Here is a 21,023-nt window from a genome sequence, read left to right as displayed (position 1 = left end):
TTTGCCAACATATAGTATAACACCCAGTGCTCATCAAGTCAAGTGCCCCCCTCAGTGCCTGACACTCAGTTACCCTATCCCCCCGCCAACCTCCCCTTCCACTACCCCTTGTTCATTTCCCAGAGTTAGGAGTCTCTCATGTTCTGTCACCCTTTCTGATATCTCCCACTCATTTTCTCTCCTTGCCCCTATAATCCCTTTCATTATTTTTATATTCCTCATATGAAAGAAACCATATAATGTTTGTCCTTCTCCAATTGACTTACTTCACTCAGCATAATACCCTCCAATTCCATCCATGTTGAAGCAAAAGGTGGGTATTCGTTGTTTCTAAAGGCTGAGTAATATTCCATTGTTTATATAGATCACATTTTCTTTATGCATTCATCTTCTGATGGACACTGAGGCTCCTTCCACAGTTTGGCTATTGTGGACATTGCCGCTATAAATATTGGGATGTAGGTGTCTCAGATTTTCACAGCATCTGTATCTTTAAAGTAAATCCCCAGCAGTGCAATTGCTGGGTCATAGAGCAGTTATATTTTTAACTCTTTGAGGAACCTCCACACAGTTTTCCAGAGTGTCTGTACCAGTTCACGTTCTCACCAACAGTGCAAGAGGGTTCGCCGTTCTCCACATCCTCTCCAACATTTGTTGTTTCATGTCTTGTTAATTTTCACCATTCTCACTGGTGTGAGGTGGTATCTCATTGTGGTTTGGATTTGAATTGCCCTGATGGCAAGTGATGTGGAGCATTTTCTCATGTGCTTGTTGGCCATGTGTATGTCTTTGGTGAATTTTCTGTTCATGTCTTTTGCCCATTTCATTAACTGGATTGTTTCTTGGGTGTTGAGTTTAATAGCTTCTTTATAGATCTTGGATACTAGCCCTTTGTCTGATATGTCATTTGCAAATATGACATTCTGTAGGTTGTCTTTTAGTTTTGTTGATTGTTTCTTTTGCTGTGCAGAAGCTTTTTATCTTGATTAGGTCCCAATAGTTCATTTTTGCTTTGTTTCCCTTGCCTTTGTGGACGTATCTTGCAAGTAGCTGTGGCCAAGTTCAAAAAGGGTGTTGCCTGTGTTCTCCTCTAGGATTTTAACTGACTTTTGTCTCACATTTATTTATTTTTAAAGGTTTTATTTATTTGTTCATGAGAGAGAGAGAGAGATATAGAGAGAGACAGAGACAGAGACAGACAGAGACAGAGAGAGGGAAGAAGCAGGCTCCATGCAGGGAACCAGACATGGGACTCAATCCCAGGTCTCCAGGATCAGGCCCTGGGCTGAAGGCGGCACTAAACTGCTGAGCCACCCGGGCTGAAATTGTCTCACATTTAGATCTTTCATCTATTTTGAGTTTTTCTTTGTGTATGGTGTAACAGAATGGTCTAGTTTCATTCTTCTGCACGTGGCTGTCCAATTTTCCCAGCAGCATTTATTGAAGAGACTGCTCTTTTTCCAGTGGATAGACTTTCCTGCTTTGTCAAATATTAGTTGACCATAGAGTTGAGGGCCCATTTCTTGGTTCTCTATTCTGTTCCATTGATCTATGTGTCTGTTTTTGTGCCGGTACCACACTGTCTGGTGGATCACAGCTTTGTAGTACAACTGGGAATCCAGCATTGTGATGCCCGTGTCTCTCATTTTCTTTTTCAATATTCCCCTGACTATTCAGGTTCTTTTCTGATTCCACACGAATCTTAAGATTATTTGTTCCAACTCTCTGAAGAAAGTCCATGGTATTTTGATGGGGATTGCATGGAACATGTAAATTGCCCTGGGTAACATTGACATTTTCACAATATTTATTCTTCCAATCCATGAGAATGGAATATTTTTCCATCTCTTTGTGTCTTCCTCAATTTCTTTCAGAGGTGTTCCGTAGTTTTTAGGGTATAGATGCTTTAAATCTTTGGTTAGGTTCATTTGTAGATATTTTATGCTTTTGGGTGCAATTGTAAATGGAATTGATTCCTTAATTTCTCTTTCTTCAGTCTCACTGTTAGTGTATAGAAATGCCACTGATTTCTGGGCATTGATTTTGTATCCTGCCACACTGCCAAACTGCTGTATGAGTTCTAGCAATCTTGCGGTGCAGTCTTTTGGGTTTTCTATGTACACTATCATGTCATCGGCAAAGAGGGAGAGTTTGACTTCTTCTTTGCCAATTTGAATGCCTTTTATTTCTTTTGGTTTTCTGATTGCTGAGGCTAGGACTTCTAGTACTATGTTGAAGAGCAGTGGTGAGAGTGGACATCCCTGTCTTGTTTCTGATCTTAGGGGAAAGGCTCCCAGTGTTTCTGCGTTGAAAATGATATTTGCTGTGGGCTTTTTATAGATGGCTTTTAAGATGCTGAGGAGTGTTCTCTCTATCCCTACACTCTGATGAGTTTGGATCAGGAATGGATGCTGTATTTTTTCAAATGCTTTCTCTGCATCTATTGAGAGGATCATATGGTTCTTGGTTTTTCTCTTTGCTGATATGATCTATCATGTTGATTGCTTTACGAGTGTTGAACCAGCCTTGTATCCTGGGGATAAATACTTGGTCATGCTGAATAATCTTCTTAATGTACTGTTTAATCTTATTGGCTAGAATGTTGTTGAGAATTTTTGCATCCGTGTTTATCAGGGATATTGGTCTATAATTTTCCTTTTTTGGTGGGGTCTTTGGTCTTGGAATTAAGGTGATTCAGGCTTCATAAAACGCATTTGGAAGTATTCCATCTCTTTCTGTCCTTTTGAACAGCTTTAGTAGAATAGGTGTTATTTATGCTTTAAACATTTGATAGAATTCCCTTTGAAAAACATCTAGTCCTTGACTTTTGTGTTTTGGGAGGTTTTTGATGACTGCTTCAATTTCCCCCTCGGTTATTGGCCTGTTCGGGTTTTCTATTTCTTCCTGTCCCAGTTTTGGTAGTTTGTGATTTTCCAGAAATGCAACCATTTCTTTTAGATTGCCTAATTTATTGCCGTATACCTGCTCATAATATGTTTGTATAATCGTTTGTATTTCCTTGGTATTGGTTGGTTGTGATCTCTTCTCTTTCATTCATGATTTTATTAATTTGAGTCTTTTCTATTTTATTTTTAATAAGTCTGGCTAATGGTTTATCTATCTTATTAATTCTTTCAAAGAACCAACTCCTGGTTTTGTTGATCTATTCTACAGTTCTTCTGGTTCTCTATTTCATTGAGTTCTGCTCGGATCTTTATTATCTCTCTTCTGCTTGGTGTAGGTTTTATTTGCTGTTCTTTCTCCAGTTCCTTTAGGTGCAAGGTTAGCTTGTATATTTAAGTTGTTCTAATTTTTTGAGGGGGGCTTATATTGCGATGTATTTCCCTCTTCGGATTGCTTTGCTGTGTCCCAAAGATTTTTGAACAGTTGTATCTTGTATCTTCATTTTCATTAGTATCCATTTTTTTAAAAAAATATTCTTCTCTAATTTCCTGGTTGACCCACCCATCTTAAAAGATGCTCTTTAACGTCCACATGTTTGAGATTCTTCCAAATTTCTTCTTGTGATTGCGTTCTAGTTTCAAAGCATTGTGGTCTGAAAATATGAAGGGCACAATCCCATTCTTTAGGTATTGGTTGAGACCTGATTTATGACCCAGTATTTGTCTATTGTGGATAAAATTCCACGTGCACTTGAGAAGAATGTGTATTCAGTTGCATTCGGTTGGAAAGTTCTGTGTATATCTGTGAAATCCATCTGGTCCAGTTTATCATTTAAACCACAAATGTTGGATAGGATGCAGAGAAAAGGGAACCCTCTTACACTGTTGGTGGGAATGTGAACTGGTGCAGCCACTCTGGAAAACTGTGTGGAGGTTCCTCAAAGAGTTAAAAATAGACCTGCCCTACGACCCAGCAATTGCACTGCTGGGGATTTACCCCAAAGATTCAGATGCAATGAAACGCCGGGAAACCTGCACCCTGATGTTTATAGCAGCAAAGTCCACAATATCCAAACTGTCGAAGGAGCCTAAGTGTCCATCGAAAGATGAATGGATAAAGAAGATGTGGTTTATGTATACAATGGAATATTACTCAGCCATTAGAAACGACAAATACCCACCATTTGCTTCAACGTGGATGGAACTGGAGGGTATTAAATCCTTTGTTTCTTTGGTGATGTTGTGCTTAGAAGATCTGTTTGTCATTTGTACAAAGTGCCGTGTTGAAGTCTCCTATTATTAGTGTATTATTATCTAAGTCTGTCTTTACTTTGTTCATTGATTGATATACTTGACAGGTCCCATATTAGGGGCATAAATATTCATGATTGTTAGGTCTTCTTGCTGGATAGACCCTTTAAGTATGATATAGTGTCCCTCTTCATCTCTTACTACAGTCTTTGTGAGAAACTTTAATTTATCTGATATGAGGATTGATACCCAAGCCTTCTGTTGAGGACCATTTGAATGGTAAATGGTTCTCCAACATTTCATTTTCATGCTGGAGGTGTCCTTAGGTCTAAAATGAGTCTCTTGCAGACAGAAAATAGATGGGCATTGCTTTTATATCCAGTCTGAAACCCTGCGTCTTTTGATGTGATCATTAAACCCATTCACATTCAGAGTTACTATTGAATGATATGAAATTATTGTTATTATAATGCCTATTTAGTTCTTGATTTTGTGAATTATTTATTTGGGCTTCCTCTTATACAAGGTCCCTCTTAGTGTTTCTTGCAGAGTGGGTTTGGTGGTTGCATAATATTTCAGTTTCTGCCTATCTTGGAAGCTCTTTATCTCTCCTTTTTTTTTTCTGAATGAGAGCCTTGCTGGATAAAGTATTCTTGGCTGCATGTTCTTCTCATTTAACACTCTGAGTATATCCTGCCAGCCCTTTCTGACCTGCCAGGTCTCTGTGGAGACGTCTGATGTTAATCTAAGATTTTTCTCCATAAAAGTTAAGAATCTCTTGACACTGCTTTAAGTATTTTCTCTTTATCTTTGGAATTTGAAAATTTCAGTATTAAATGTTGAGGTATTGAATGGTTTTCATTGATTTTTTTGGGGGGGTAACCTCTCTATCTCCTGGATTTGAATGCCTGTTTCCCTCCCCAAGTTAGGGAAGTTCTCAGCTATGATTTGTTCAAATACGCTTTCTGGCCATCTAGCTCTCTTGGTACTTTCTGGAATCCCAATTATACATAGATTCTTGCTACTGAGGCTATCATTTATTTCCCTTAACCTTTCCTCTTAGTCTTTTAAATGTTTTTCTCTTTTTTCCTCAGCTTCCTTCCTTGTCATCAACTTGTCTTCTATGTCACTCACTCTTTCTTCCACCTCATTTATCCTAGTAGTTAGGACCTCCAGTTTGGATTGCATCTCATTTAATTGATTTTTAATTTCAGTCTGATTAAGCTCTAAACTGCAGTCATGAAGTCTCTTGAATCCTTTATGCTTTTTTTCCAGAGCCACCAGTAGCTTTATAATTGTGCTTCTGAATTGGCTTTCTGACGTTGAATTTTAATCCGTATTCTGTAACTTGTAGTAGAGTACTGTTTCTGATTTTTTTTTGTGGTGAGTTCTTCCTCTCTAGTCATTTTGCTCAGTGCAGCGTGGGTGTATGATTGGTCTGAGTCAAGCATATCAGGGATGCCTGGGTGGCTCAGTGGTTGAGCACTCTCCTTGAGCTCAGGGAGTGATCCCAGGGTCCCGGGACCAAGTCCCACATTGCATTCCCTGCATGGAGCCTACTTCTCCCTCTGCTTTTCTCTCTCTCTCTCTCATAAATAAATAAATAAATAAATAAATAAATAAATAAATAAATATTCTTAAAAAAAGATTATCAACCATGACCTAAGTAAATTTCACCCTAGATGATTCTGACGAGGTCAGAGACCAGAAAATGAAAACAAAGATCAGGGGATCCCTGGGTGGCACAGCGGTTTGGCGCCTGCCTTTGGCCCAGGGCGCGATCCTGGAGACCCGGGATCGAATCCCACGTCGGGCTCCCGGTGCATGGAGCCTGCTTCTCCTCTGCCTATGTCTCTGCTTCTCTCTCTCTCTCTCTCTCTCTCTCTCTCTGTCTATCATAAAAAAAAGAAAACAAAGATCAGAACAAAATAAAAGAAAAGGACCACTAAAGTGAAAAACAAATTTTAAAACAAAGTAATAAAAAATAAAAGGCCAAGAACCCCAAAGAAGGAGGGAATAAAAAGAAAAAAAGGAAGAGAAAGGACACAAAAGTAAAAAGAATAAAAAAGAAGAAAGAGAAGAAAAAAAAAGGAGGACTGGGAGATTGTGGTGGCGAAGTTTTAGTGGAGGTAGAATGTAGTGTACTTGAGGGGTCCTAGCGGATGATCTTCACTCTGAGTGTATTAAGTTCTGTATGTCAGAAGATGCTCAGTCCCAAATTTATATTAACCAGACATACTTGTAGAACGCTCCAAAATTGACCACCAAAACATAAATGACATAAAAGACGGGGGCAGAATGGCAATGGTGAATCTCACAGAATGAACCAGCATGGTATACCACTCGGTTTTGTGTGCATACCGGTAATGTTTTAGAAGGTATTAACTTATGCCATTGTAGAACAAAATGAGGCAGAGAAAACAAAAAACGCAAAACAAACAAATAAAAAAAATCTTGTATATCTCCCAAAATTAAGTGAGTATGTTGAAGGGAATCTAGAAGTGGAAAATATATCTAGGATCTGTACATGTAGAAATATGAAAGTCAAAAAGGAAGAATCTTAAAAATGAAGAGGTGGTAAAATACTGTAATTAAGGTGGGTAAAGAGAAAAGCAATTGGAAATTTAAAGTCTGATATAAAAACGAGTTATACTGGAAAAAGGAAAAAAATAGGAGGGGTATCTTTAATTGTATATATGTAAATCCCTTGACTTCCCCTGGAGCTTTCTAGTGCTGCTTTGTCAAGAACTTGCTGTTCCCCTGTTCTTCCAGCTGGTCGTTTGGGGGAGAGGCTGCTGTGCTGTTTCTCAGGTTTGTGTACCTGGCAGAGCTTCCGGGCCCCCTGCCAGATATGGGGCTCAGTGGGAGCTGTTTACCCCATGAGGCCTCTGTTCCCCAGTGGCCCCGCCCCTCCCAGGCACCAGGTGATAGAAATGACAACACTGGGGGAGGCCAGGTCTCCAGGTCTCGAGTTAGCTCCCCCAGTAACCACCCACAGCTCCCAGTCCACACTGGGCTAGATTCTCCTGAGCCCTGTGCATGTGCACTGATCTGCACAGCTTTCAGGGCGCCCAGCGGCAGGAGAGTCCTTGCTGCCTGTGCCCTCCCCGCCTCTTCCTGTCCTGGGGGGAAGGCAGGATCTTGGTCTATATCTGCTAAGTGCCCTGGGATCTGGAGCCCTGTGCTGCTGGAATCTCACTCTTGGGTCGTGGCTCCTGAAGGCAGGAGGGTGGAGACACCTCTGTCTGGAGCTGTCCACATAACCTACTGACTACTCACAAATTCCCCAGGTTGCATGCTCCAGCCCTTTACCAAGATTTGTCCATGGTTTGTGGTGCACTTTCCCCTGGGTGCACTTCCTTTATTAGTAACTCCAGGAAACTTGAGGCTTCACTGCTCCTCCTGTGATTCTACCTGATTTCCCTGTTAAGGACTTTTCCATACAGGAATAATATAGTGTGGATTTTTAAAGTTCCTGCTTCTCTGCAGCTGGGCTTTCTTGTCCAGCAGGCCTTCACCTCCCGGCTTTAGCCTGGCTCCTCTCGATGCCCCACCCCCACTTGATTCTTTTGTATTTGTTTTCCACCTTCCTACCTTGTTAGAAGTGAAAACCCTTCTCTCTGTAGCGTTCTAGTTGTTCTCTCTTTCAATCTCAGGAAGAATTCATAGGTATTCAGGATGATTTGCAAGTTATCTAGGTAAGTTGGTGGGACCAGGTGAGTTGAGGACCCCCACTCTTATGCCATCTTGCCACTACACCACTTCTTTACCCACTAATCAGTTGATGTATAATTTGGATTTTTCCATAATTTGGCTATTCTAGAGAATGCTGCTATAAATATAAACATCAGAATACAAATGTCCCTTTGAATTAGTATTTTTTTTAAAAAAATTATTAGTTTCAGAGTTAGAATTTGTTGATTCATCAGTTGTATAACACCCAGTGCTCATTACTTCATGTGCCCTCACCCAATTATCCCTTCTCACCGCCCACCTCTCCTTCAGGAACCCTCAGTATATTTCCTAGAGTTCAGTATCTCTTATGGGTTTCCTGCTTTCAATTTTCATCTAATTTTATTTTTCCTTCCCTATCCCTCTGTTCATCTGTTTTGTTTCTTAAATTCCACATATGAGTTAAATCATATGGTATTTTTCTGTCTCAGATTGAATTATTTCACTTAGCATAATACCCTCTGGTTCCATCCATGTCATTGCAAATGGCAATATTTTATTCTTTTTGATGGCTGAGTAATACTCTATTGTGTGTATATACCACCTCTTCCATATCCATTCATCTTTTTTCCCCATTCATCTTTTGATGGATATCTCATCTCTTTCCCTATTTTGGCTATTGTGGACATTGCTGTTATAAACATTATGTTGTGTGTGCCCTCTTGACTCACTATTTTGGTTTCCTTTGGATAAATACCTGGAAGTGCAATTGTTGATTTGTAGGGTAGTTCTATTTTTAACATGTGGAAAAGCCTCCATATTGTTTACCAGAGTGGGTGCACCAGTTTGTGTTCCCAAAAGCAGTGTAAGAGGGTTCTACTTTCTCCACATCCTCACCAACATGTTTTTCCTGAGTTAGTTTTTACTCATTCTGACTAGCGTGAGGTGGTATCTCATCATGGTGTTGATTTGTATTTCCCTAATGCCAAGTGATGTTGAGTATATTTTTAGGTGTCTGGTAACCCTTTTTAATGTTTTTGGAGAAATGTCTCTTCATGTCTTTCTCCATTTCTTGACTAGATTTTTCTTATCTTGATGAAATCTTAATACTCCATTTTTGTTTGTTTTCCCCTTGTCTCTAGAGACATGTCTAGCAAGAAGTTGCTGCAGATGAAATAAAGGAGGTTGTTCCATGTGTTTTCCTCTATGATTTTGATGGATTCTTGTCTCATATTTAGTTCTCTTATATATTTTGAGTTTATTTTTGTGTATGCTGTAAGAAAATGGTCTAGTTTCATTCTTCTCCTATAGCTGTCCAATTTTCCCAACATCATTTGTTAAGAGATTGCCTTTTTTCCATTAAATTTTCTTTCCTGCTTGTTGAAGATCAGTTGGCCATAGAGGTGAGGATACATTTCTGGGTTCTTTATCCTGTTCCATTGATCTATGTGTCTATTTTTGTGCCAGTACAATTCTGTCTTTTTTTACAAATTTTATTTGTTCATGAGAGACACAGAAAGAGCGAGGCAGAGACATAGGTAGAGGGAGAGGCAGGCTCCATGCAGGGAGCCCGATGTGGGACTTGATCGTAAGACTCCAGGATCACTCCCTGAGTCGAAGGCACACGCTTAAACTGTGAGCCAACCAGGTGTCCCAGTACTATTCTGTCTTGACGACTACAGCTTTGTAATATAGCTTGAAGTCCAGAATTGTGATATCTGCAGCTTTGGTTTTCATTTTCAACATTCCTTTGGCTATGTGGGGTCTTTTTTATTTCCATACAAATTTTAAGATTTTTTCCACCTATGTGAAAAATGTTCATGATATTCAATAGGAATTACATTGAGTGTGTAAATTCCTTTGGGTAGCATACAAATTTTAACAATATTTGTTTTTCCAATCCACGAGCAGCCATTTATTTGTGTCTTCCTCCATTTCTTTCATAAATATTCTAGAGTGTTCCTTTACCTCTTGGGTAAGGTTTATTCTTAGGTATCTTATGGCTTTTGCTGCAATTGTAAATGGGATCAATTTCTGGATTTTCTTCTGCCTCATTGTTCGTATATAGAAATCCAACTGACTTCTGTGCATTGATTTTCTTTTCTTGAAGTTATTTCATTTATTTTTTATTGGAGTTCAATTTGCCAACATATAGCAAAACACCCAGTGCTCATCCCATCAAGTGCCCCCCTCAGTGCCCATCACCCAGTCAACCCCGCCCCCCGCCCACCTCCCTTTCCACCACCCCTAGTTCATTTCCCAGAGTTAGGAGTCTCTCATGTTCTGTCTCCCTCTCTGATATTTCCCACTCATTTTTCTCTCCTTTCCCGTTTATTCCCTTTCACTATTTTTATATTCGCCAAATGAATGAGACCATACAATGTTTATCCTTCTCCGACTGACTTATTTCACTCAGCATAATACCCTCCAGTTCCAACCATGAAGCAGCAAATGGTGGGTATTTGTCACTTCTAATGGCTGAGGAATATTCCATTGTATACATATACCACATCTTCTTTATCCATTCACCTTTTGATGGACACTGAGGCTACTTCCACAGTTTGGGTATTTTGGGGCATTGCTGCTATAAACATCGGGGTGCAGGTGTCCCAGCGTTTGCTGCATCTGTAACTTTGGGGTAAATCCCCAAAAGTGCAATTGCTGCATTGTAGCACAGGTCTATTTTTAACTTTTTGAGGAACCTGCACACAGTTTTCCAGAGTGGTTGCAACAGTTCACATTCGCACCAACAGTGCAAGAAGGTTCCCCTTTTTCCACATCCTCTCCAACATTTGTTGTTTCCTGCCTTGTTAATTTTGCCCATTCTCACTGGTGTGAGGTGGCATCTCATTGTGGTTTTGATTTGTATTTCCCTGATGGCAAGTGATGTGGACCATTTTCTCATGTGCTTCTTGGCCATGTCTAGGTCTTCCTCTGTGAGAATTCTGTTCATGTCTTTGCCTGTTTCATGATTGGATTGTTTGTTTCTTTGCTGTTGAGTTTAATAAGTTCTTTATAAACATAAAGACTTCTAACTCTGGGAAATGAACTAGGGGTGGTGGAAGGGGAGGAGGGCGGGGGGTGGGGGTGAATGGGTGACGGGCACGGAGGGGGACACTTGACGGGATGAGCACTGGGTGTTATTCTGTATGTTGGTAAATTGAACACCAATAAAAATTAATTTATAAAAAAAATAAAAAAAATATAAAAAAATAAACTAAAAAAAATAAGTTCTTTATAGATCTTGGATACTAGCCCTTTATCTGATACGTCATTTGCAAATATCTTTTCCCACTCTGTAGGTTGTCTTTTACTTTTGTTGACTGTTTCTTTTGCTGTGCAAAGCTTCTTATCTTGATGAAGTCCCAATAGTTAATTTTGCTTTTCTTTCTCTTGGCTTCATGGATGTATCTTGCAAGAAGTTGCTGTGGCCAAGTTCAAAAAGGGTGTTGCCTGTACTGTCCTCTAGGATTTTGATGGAATCTTGTCACACATTTAGATCTTTCATCCATTTTGAGTTTATCTTTGTGTATGGTGTAAGAGAATGGTCCAGTTTCATTCTTCTGCAGGTGGATGTCCAATTTTCCCAGTACCATTTATTGAAGAGACTGTATTTTTTTTTCCAGTCGATAGCCTTTCCTCCTTCGTTGAAAATTCGTTGACCATAAAGTTGAGGGTCCTCTTTGGATTCCTATTCTGTTCCATTGATCCATGTGTCTGTTTTTGTGCCAGTACCATACTGTCTTGATGACCACAGCTTTGTAGTACAACCTGAAATCTGGCATTGTGATGCCCCCAGCTATGGTTTTCTTTTTTAATATTCCCCTGACTACTCAGTGTCTTTTCTGATTCCACAGAAATCTTAAGATGATTTGTGCCAACTCTCTGAAGAAAGTCCATGTTATTTTGATAGGGATTGCATTAAATGTGTAAATTGCCCTGGGTAACATTGACATATTCACAATATTAATTCTTCCAATCCATGATCATGGAATATTTTTCCATCTCTTTGTGTCTTCCTCAATTTCTTCCAGAAGTGTTCTGTAGTTTTAAAGGTATAGATCCTTGACCTCTTTGGTTAGGTTTATTCCTAGGTATCTTATGCTTTTGGGGTCAATTGGAAATGGGATTGACTCCTTAAATTCTCTTTCTTCAGTCACATTGCTAGTGTATAGAATTGCCATTGATTTCTGGGCATTGATTTTGTATTCTGCCACACTGCCAAATTGCTGTTTGAGTTCTAGCAATCATGGGTAGAGTCCTTTGGGTTTTCTGTGTACAGTATCATGTCATCTGCGAAGAGAGAGAGTTTGGCTTCTTCTTTGCCAATTTGAATGCCTTTTATTTCTTTTTGTTGCCTGATTGCTGAGGCTAGGACTTCTAATATTATGTTGACTAGCAGTAGTGAGATTGGACATCCCTGTCTTGTTCCTGATCTTAGGGGAAAGGCTCCCAGTGTTTCCCCATTGAAAAAGATATTTGCTGTGGGCTGTTCGTAGATGGCTTTTAACATGCTGAGGAGTGTTCCCTCTATCCCTACACTCTGATGAGTTTTGATCAGGAATGGATGCTGTATTTTGTCCAATGTTTTCTCTGCAGCTATTGAGAGGATCATATGGTTCTTGTTTTTTCTCCTGCTGATATGATCAATCACATTGATTGCTTTACGAGTGTTGAACCAGCCTTGCATCCAGGGGATAAATCCCACTTGGTCATGGTGAATGATCTTCTTAATGTATTGTTGGATCCTATTGGCTAGTATCTTGTTGAGAATTTCTGCATCTGTGTTCATCAGGGATATTGGTCTATAATTCTCCTTTTTTGGGGGGGTCTTTGTCTGGTTATGGAATTAAGGTGATGCTGGCCTCATAGAATGAGTTTGGAAGTATTCCATCACTTTCTATCTGTCCGAACAGCTTTAGTAGAATAGGTATGGTTTCTTCTTTAAGCGTTTGATAGAATTCCCCTGGGAAGCCATCTGGCCCTGGACTTTGTGTCTTGGGTGGTTTTTGATGACTGCTTCAATTTCCTCTCTTGTTATTGGCCTGTTCAGGTTTTCTATTTCTTCTTGTTTCAGTTTTGGTAGTTTGTGCATTTTCCAGTAAAGCGTCCATTTCTTCTAGGTTGCCTAATTTTTTGGCATAAAGCTACTCATAATAAGTTTTTAAGATCATTTGTATTTCTTTGGTATTGGTGGTGATCTCTCCTTTCTCATTCATGATTTTATTAATTTGAGTCTTCTCTCTCTCCTTTTTAATAAGGCTGGCTAATGGTTTATCTATCTTATTAATTCTTTCAAAGAACCAACTCCTGGTTTCGTTTATCTGTTCCATGGTTCTTCTGGTCTCTAATTTCTTGAGTTCTGCTTGAATCTTTATTTACTCTCTTCTTCTGCTGGATGTAGGATCTATTTGCTCTTTTTTCTCCAGCTCCTTTAGGTGCAGGTTAGCTTTTGTATTTGAGTTCTTTCCAGTTTTTGGATGGATGTTTGTATTGCAATATATTTCCCCCTCAGGACTGCTTTTGCTGTATCCCAAAGATTTTGAATGGTTGTATCTTCATTCTCATTAGTTTTCATGAATCTTTTTAATTCTTCTCTAACTTCCTGGTTGACCCTTTCATCTTTTAGCAGGATGGTCTTTAACCTCCACGTGTTTGAAATCCTTTCAAACTTCTTGTGATTTAGTTGTAGTTTCAAAGCATTATGGTCTGAAAATATACAGGGGAGAATCCCAATCTTTTGGTATTGGTTAAGACCTGATTTGTGACCCAGTATGTGGTCTCTTTTGGAAAAAGTTCCATGTGCACTTGAGAAGAATGTGTATTCAGTTGTGTTTGGTTGTAAAGTTCTGTAAATATTTGTGAAATTCATCTGGTCTAGTGTATCATGTAAAGCTCTTGTTTCTTTGGAGATGTTGTGCTTAGAATATCTATCGATTGTAGAAATTCTACATTCAAGTCACCAAGTATATGTTTATTATTATCTAAATATGTCTTTACTTTGGTTATTAATGGATTGATATACTTGTCAGCTCCCACATTTGGGCATAAATATTTATGATTGTTAATTCCTCTTGTTGGATAGATCCTTGAAGTATGATATAGTGTCCCTTTTCATCTCTTACTACAGTCTTTGGTATAAACTTTATCTGATATGAGGTTTGGTACCCCTGCTTTATTTTGAGGACCATTTGAATGGTAAATAGTTCTGCAAGCTTTCATTTTCAGGCTGGAGGTGTCCTTATGTCTAAATGAGTCTCTTGTAGACATCAAGTACATGGGTCTTGCTTTTTTATCCAGTCTGAAACCCTGCGCCTTTTGATGGGGTCATTAAGCCCATTCACATTCAGAGTTACAATTGAAATATATGAATTTAGTGTCTTCATGATACCTATTCAGTCCCTGTTTTTGTGGATTGTTTCCTTGGACTTCCTCTTTCTTTTTCAGGGCCCCATTAGTATTTCTTGCAGAGCTGGTTTGGTTGTCACATATTCTTTCAGTTTCTGCCTATCTTGGAACCTCTTTCTCTCTCCTTCTATTTTTAATGAGCGCCTTGCTGGATAAAGTATTCTTGGTTGCATGTTCTTCTCATTTAGGACCCTGAATATATCCTTCCAGCCCTTTCTGGCCTCCCAGGTCTCTGTGGAGAGGTCTGCTGTTAATCTAATATTTCTCCCCATAGAAGTTAGAGATTTATTGTCTCTTGCTGCTTTAAGGATCTTCTCTTTATCTTTGGAATTTCCAAGTTTCAGTATTACGTGTCGAGGTGTTGAGTGGTTTTTATTGGTTTTGGGGGGGATCTCTCTATTTCCTGGATCTAAATGCCTGTTTCCCTTCCCAGGTTAGGAAAGTTCTTAGCTAGGATTTGTTCAAATACATATTCTGGACCTCTGTCCCTTTCGGTGCTCTCGGGAATCCCAATTAAATGTTGATTTTTTTTTTCCTTCTGAGCCTGTCATTTATTTCCCTTAACCTGTCCTCATGATCTTTTGTTTTTCTCTCTTTTCCTCAGTTTCCCTCCTTGCCATCAACTTGTCTTCTATGTCACTCACTCGGTCTTCTACCTCGCTAACCCTCATCTTTATGACCTCTAGTTTGGATTGCATCTCATTTAATTGATTTTTAATTTCGGCCTGATTAGGTCTAAATTCTGCAGTCATGAAGTCTCTTGAATCCTTTATCCTTTTTTAGAGCCACCAGTAGCTTTATCATTGTGCTTCTGAATTGGCTTTCTGACCTTGAATTGTAATCCAAATTTTGTAACTCTGTGGGAGAGAGGATTGTTTCTGATTCTTTCTTTTGAGGTGAGGTTTTCCTTCTAGTCATTTTTCTCAGTGCATAGTTGCCAAAAACAAGTTGTACTGGAAAAAGGAGAAAAAGAGAGAAGAGAAAAAGACAAAAAAAGAAGAAGAAAAAAGAAAACAAGTGGGGGGATGGAAACAGAGAACAAAAACCAAGAAGGACTATCTTCTGGTTCTATATACTGTAAATCCCTGGGCTTCCCCTGGAACTTTCCAGTATTCTTTGGTCAATAACTTGCTTTTCCCCTGTCTTTCTATCTGGTCTTCTGAGGGAGGGGCCTGCTGTTCTTTTTCTCTGGTGTGAACACCTGGGGGAGCTGCTCAGTCCCCTGCATGGTGCAGGGCTCAGTGGGAGTTGTTTATCCTCTTTATCCTGTGAGGCCACTGTTAGGCTCATTGGGACTTGTTTATCCTGTGAAGACCCAGGAGGAACAACAACATTGGAGGCGTCCAGCTCTCCAGCCCTGGAGTTAGCTCCCACAGTTCCTACAGTCCGCAGGGACCTGGGTGCTCCGGGGCGGGGCCGGCGATCTGCACAGCTCGGGGCCGCCCAGCTGCAGGAGCATCCTTGCTGTCCTGGGCCCTCCCGGCTTCTGCCTGTCCCGGGGGCAGGGGCGCAGGATCTTGGGCTGTGTCCCCCAGCGCCCTGGGCTTGGGGCCTGCACCAATGAAATCGTGCTCTAGGGCTGCCCAGCCCCCCCTCCTCGCGGAGCTGCTCCCCGGGCCCCACGGGGCACCCGCTGCAGCCCTTTACGGTGTCTGGCAGGCTCCCCCCGGGACCCACTTCCTCTGTTAGTGCCCCTGGGAGCCTGAGGGCATCTCAGCCCCTCCTGGGATTCTGCTCCTAACTCCCTGCGGGCACCTTTGCGTCCAGGAAGGTGGTGAAGCTCCTGCTTCTCCGGGACGGGGGCTTTCCTGTCTTGGAGGCCCTCGCCATGCAACCTTAGCTCGGCTCCTCGCGGTTCCCCTTCCCCTTGGATGCTTTTTTATTTCTTATTTTTTTCCTCGTCTTCCTACCTTGATAGAAGCGCGAACTCTTCTCACTGTAGCATTCCAGCTATTTTCTCTCTAAATCTCAGGCCGAATTCATAGGTTTTCAGGATGATTTGAAAATTATCTAGGTAATTGGGATCCCTGTGTGGCACAGCGGTTTAGCGCCTGCCTTTGGCCCAGGGCGCGATCCTGGAGACCCGGGATCGAATCCCACGTCAGGCTCCCGGTGCATGGAGCCTGCTTCTCCCTCTGCCTGTGTCTCTGCCTCCTTCTCTCTCTCTCTGTGACTGTCATAAATCAATAAAAATTAAAAAAAGAAAATTATCTAGGTAATTTGGTGGGGACAGGTTACTTGGGGTACTCTTTCTCCATCTTGCCCTCTCCTCTCAGTTTATATGTTTCTTGAATTTATTCGTTTCTTCTGGATTGCCTAATTTCTTGCATATAATTGCTTATAATATTCGCTTATAAATGTGTGTTTTCCTTCAATGTTGGTTGTGATCTCTCCTCTTTCATTCATAATTTTATTTATTTGGATCCTTTTCTATTTTCTTTTTGATAAGTCTGCCTGGGCATTTATAGATCTCATTAATTCTTTCTAAGAACAATCTCCTAGTTTCATTGCTCTTTTCTACTTTTAAAAATATCTGTATCATTGATTTCTGCTCAAATCTTTATTATTTCTCTTCACTTACTGGATTTAGGCTTCATTTACTATTCTTTTTCCAACTTCTTTAGATGAAAGGTTAGTTTGTGTATTTGAGACTTTTCTTGCTTTTGAGAAAGTCCTTTAATGTCAAGTAATTCCCACTTAGGACTGCCTTTGCTACATCCTAAAAGTTTTGCATCATTTTCATTTTCATTTGCTTCCATGTATTTTCAAAATTCTTTAATTTCCTGTTTGGCCCATTCATCCTTGAGTCCGATGTTCTTTAAACTCCATATACTTGTGGTCATCCAATTTTTTTCTGTAGTTGACCTCAAGTTTTACAGCATTATGATCTGAAAATATGCATGGTATGACCGCAATCTTTTTGTACCAGTTGAGACTTGATTTGTGACCCAATATGCGATCTAATCTGGTGAATGATCTACGTGAACTCAAGAATGTACATTCTACTTTAGGATGAAATTCTCTGACTGTATCTATTAAGTCCATCTGGTCCAGTGTGTCATTCAGAATAGATGGCAAGCTGCAAGGTGATTCATTACTATGAATAGCTAACCTATGGTCACAGTCTTCTGTAAGGGCTTTTTTCAATAAGGCTGTTGCCCTTCTCGTCTGGTTCATGTTTTTAACTGGGAAAACTTCAGATGGCTTAGCTACCTCTTCTTTGATAGAATTATCATGTTCTTTCAGGGTGGCAACATGCTGACCCAATCGTGCCCTCAAATCTGCTGCTGCTGTGTTTAAATCTGACTTGCTTTTCATCGCTGCTACTCTCAGGTAAGAGTCTTGGGAGCTGGTGAAGGACAGCTGCTCCGCAGGCTTCAAGGTCTTCTTTCAGAATGTCACTGCGATCACAGAGCTCTATTGTTGGTGAGTTAGTGGAAGATTCTTTTTTTTTTTTGAATCAGGAGAGCTTAGGGTTTGCAAAATACAATTATGTTTTTCGGTGGACAGGGCATATTTTTCTTGTTCAGAGTGGATTAATTTTAAGGCCTCTATTCCATCTTCTCCCTCAATCTTGTCACTGAATTTGGCTGTGGTTCTGGACTCTTGAAAATGATATCATCTTCACTTACAGAGACTTTGAGGTCACTGTTGCTGCTGCTGCTCAAGCTTTCCTCTTCCTGCACTTCCTGCATTTTTCTGAAGGGTTTCTGTGACTCTGGGTCCCCTGAAGGAAGATGATCTGAGCAACCTTCCCACACCGAACCTTGATCTTGAGAACACTCATTTTCAGATGCGCAGCATTCCGAGGCTTATATGGGAATACCTGGAAGTGCTCTCAAAGCCTGAAAGCGTCCCCCCCCGCCAATACCCCAATACGCCCAGACCCATTCAGTCAAGTATGCACAACTAGGGGTGCTTGCCAATGCCCGGCGCCCCCAGGCATCCCAGCCCTGGGCCGCCCCCCCGCCCTTCCCAGGAAGCCAAGGTGCAGCTTTTGCAGGAGGCTCCCCCCACCAAACATCCTCTAGCTCCTTCTCGCCCTTCTCCAGCAGGCCTCTCCTGCCCCCCACGCTCAGCAGGGCCTTGGATGACAAGCCGCCTCTTCTGCCACCCCCAGTGGGCAATAGGCCCTCCATCCACAGGGAAGAGGTCCCACGCCCGCCCCCTCAGAACAGCAAGCCCCCGGTGACTTCTACCCCCAGGCCTTCCTCCTCCACCTCCTCACAGGCCCCACCCCCGCCGCCCCCACCCAGCAGGCCTGGCCCTCCCCCTGCTTCCGGGTTCCAGTGGCTCCGATGAAACCCCAGGACTCCCACAGAGGGATCTTTCCCTCACTTCATCTACACCGCCCTTGTCTTTGCTGGGGTGATCAGGCCCTCTTCCACCCCCGCCCACTGAGAGACCCCCTCCTCTGGTGAGGGACCCACCCGACAGATAAGGCCCTCTCCCACCACCCCCTCCAATAAACAGAAATGGCAGCACGTCTCGGGCCCTGCCTGCCACCCCCTAGTTGCCATCCAGAAGTGGAGTAGATAGTCCCAGGAGAGGAGCCTGGCCTCCTCTTCCTCCCTACAGGCCTGTTGCTGGGGTACCTCCCCCTCCTCCACCATCAACATCAATTAGAAATGTACAGATACTTGTTTCCTTGTTGATCTTCTGCTTAAATTATCTGTCCATTGCTGTGAGTGGGATGTTAAAGACTGCTACTATTATTGTACTATTATCAATGGGTTTCTTTAATTTTGTTATTAATTGTTTCATATAGTTGACTGCTCCCGAGTTATTGATATAAATACAATTGTTAGATCTTGTTGCTTTATAGACCCTTTTATTATGATATAGTGTCCTTTTTCATCTATTACAGTCTTTGGTTTAAAATCTAGTTTGTCGGGATGTCTGGGTAGATCCATGGTTAGGCATCTGCCTTTGGCTCAGGGTGTGATCCTGGAGTCCTGGGATTGAATCCCACATTGGGCTCCCTGTATGGAGCCTGCTTCTTCCTCTGCCTGTGTCTCTGCCTCTCTCTCTCTCTCTCTCTCTCTCTCTCTCTCTCTCTCTCTGTCTCTCATGAATAAATAAATAAATAAATAAAATATAATTAAAAAAATAAAATCTAGTTTGTCTGATATAAGGATGGCTGCTCCATCTTTCTTTTGATGTCCATTGGCATTATAAATTGTTCTCCAACCCCCTCACTTTCAATCTGGAGGTGTGTTTGGATGTAAAATGAGTTCATGTTAGCAGTATATCGATGGATCTTGTTTTTATCCAGTCTGATACCCTATGTCTTTTGATTGGAGCATTTAGTCAATTTACATTCAGAGTAATTATTGAAAAGTATGAATTTAATATCATTGTATTACCTGTAAAGTTGCTGATTTTGTAGATTGTGTTCCTTTCTGGTGTTTTGTTTGTTTTTGGTTTGTTTTGTGTTTACTTTTGGGCTCTCTCTTCACTCAAAGCTTCCTTTCTCATATTTCTTGCAGGGTTGGTTTAGTGTTCAGGAACTCCTTTGTTTTCTGTTTGTCTTGGAAACTCTTATCTCTTCTATTCTGAATGACAACCTTGATGGATAAAGTATTCTTGGGTGCATATTTTTCCCAGTTATCATGCCAGTGCTTTCTGACCTGCCAGATCTCTGTAGGGAGTTCTGACAGCCTTATGGACCTATCCTTGTGGATTAAAGACCACTTTTCCTGAGCTGCTTTCAGGATTTTCTTTTTTATCTTTAAAATTTGCAAGTTTCACTATAATTTCTCAAGTTGTTGACCTATTTGTTGATTTTGAAGAGTGTTCTCTGTGCCTCTTGGACTTGAATGCTTGTTTGCTCCCCCAGATTAGGGAAGTTCTAAGCTATAATTTGTTCAGATAAGCCTTCTGGCCCTCATTTATCCACTCTTCAACTTTTGGGACTCCTAAAATATGGATTTTTTTAGCTTAATGGTATTGCTGAGTTCCCTATGTCTACCTTTTATCTAATAGTTTTCTTTCCCTAATTTTTAGCTTCCTTTTTTTCTATAATTTTATCTTGTATATCACTGTTTCACTCTTATTCGTTCATCCTTATTTGTATTATCTCCACTTGAGACTGCATCTTCGCAATACCATTTTTAATTTTCCCTGACAGGATTATAATTCTTTTATCTCTACAGTAAGGGATTTTCTACTGTCTTTTATGCTTTTTCAAACCTAGGTAGTATCTTTATAACCATTGTTTTAAATTTCTTGTTCTGACATCTTACAATCCATACTGATTAAATCCCTTGCTGTGTGTACTACCTCCTGTTCTTCCTTTTGGAATGAATTTCCCTACTTTGTCATTTTGTCCAGAAAAGGAAATAAGAAATAATAAGAGGAAAACAACAAAAACAATAGCAACAACCGCAAAGAAACAAACAAATTAGATCCATGATGTGTTTTGTTCTGCTTGTTAAAAGAAACTATGTCCTAAAATAAAAAAGAAAAATATATACATATATGTAAATAAAATAAAAATACAGTGAAAATAAACAAAAATTTAATATATCTATATAAAATATATATACAAATAAAAATTAAAAAAGGATAAGAAAGGATTTAGAAATGAGAAAACTGAAAAATTGTATTAAAAGACTGATAAATAAAAATACAAAGACTGTTTGTACTGTTTTCCCTGAGATCTGAAGCTTTGCAACCTTCTGTGATCAGTAAAATTCTTGTGAGAGCGTTGTTTGTGCTGGTCTTTTGGGGGAGGGACCAGTTGTCCAGATTCTCAGGTGGACTTGCTGTTGGTGGAAATGAGCCTCC

At 40.5% G+C, this 21,023-nt stretch overlaps 1 pseudogene; it reads left to right on the top strand.

The window, feature by feature from the left end:
- The first annotated feature begins 17,187 nt into the window (after window positions 1-17,187).
- LOC129517949 (WAS/WASL-interacting protein family member 1-like) lies at window positions 17,188-19,937 on the top strand (annotated as a pseudogene).
- The last annotated feature ends 1,086 nt before the right edge of the window (window positions 19,938-21,023 follow it).

The sequence above is a fragment of the Nyctereutes procyonoides genome, unplaced genomic scaffold (assembly GCF_905146905.1).
Source record: "Nyctereutes procyonoides isolate TBG_1078 unplaced genomic scaffold, NYPRO_anot_genome, whole genome shotgun sequence".
Classification (NCBI taxonomy): domain Eukaryota; kingdom Metazoa; phylum Chordata; class Mammalia; order Carnivora; family Canidae; genus Nyctereutes; species Nyctereutes procyonoides.
The sequence above is the reverse complement of the archived record's forward strand: the minus strand, read 5'-3'. Positions and strand labels throughout refer to the sequence as shown.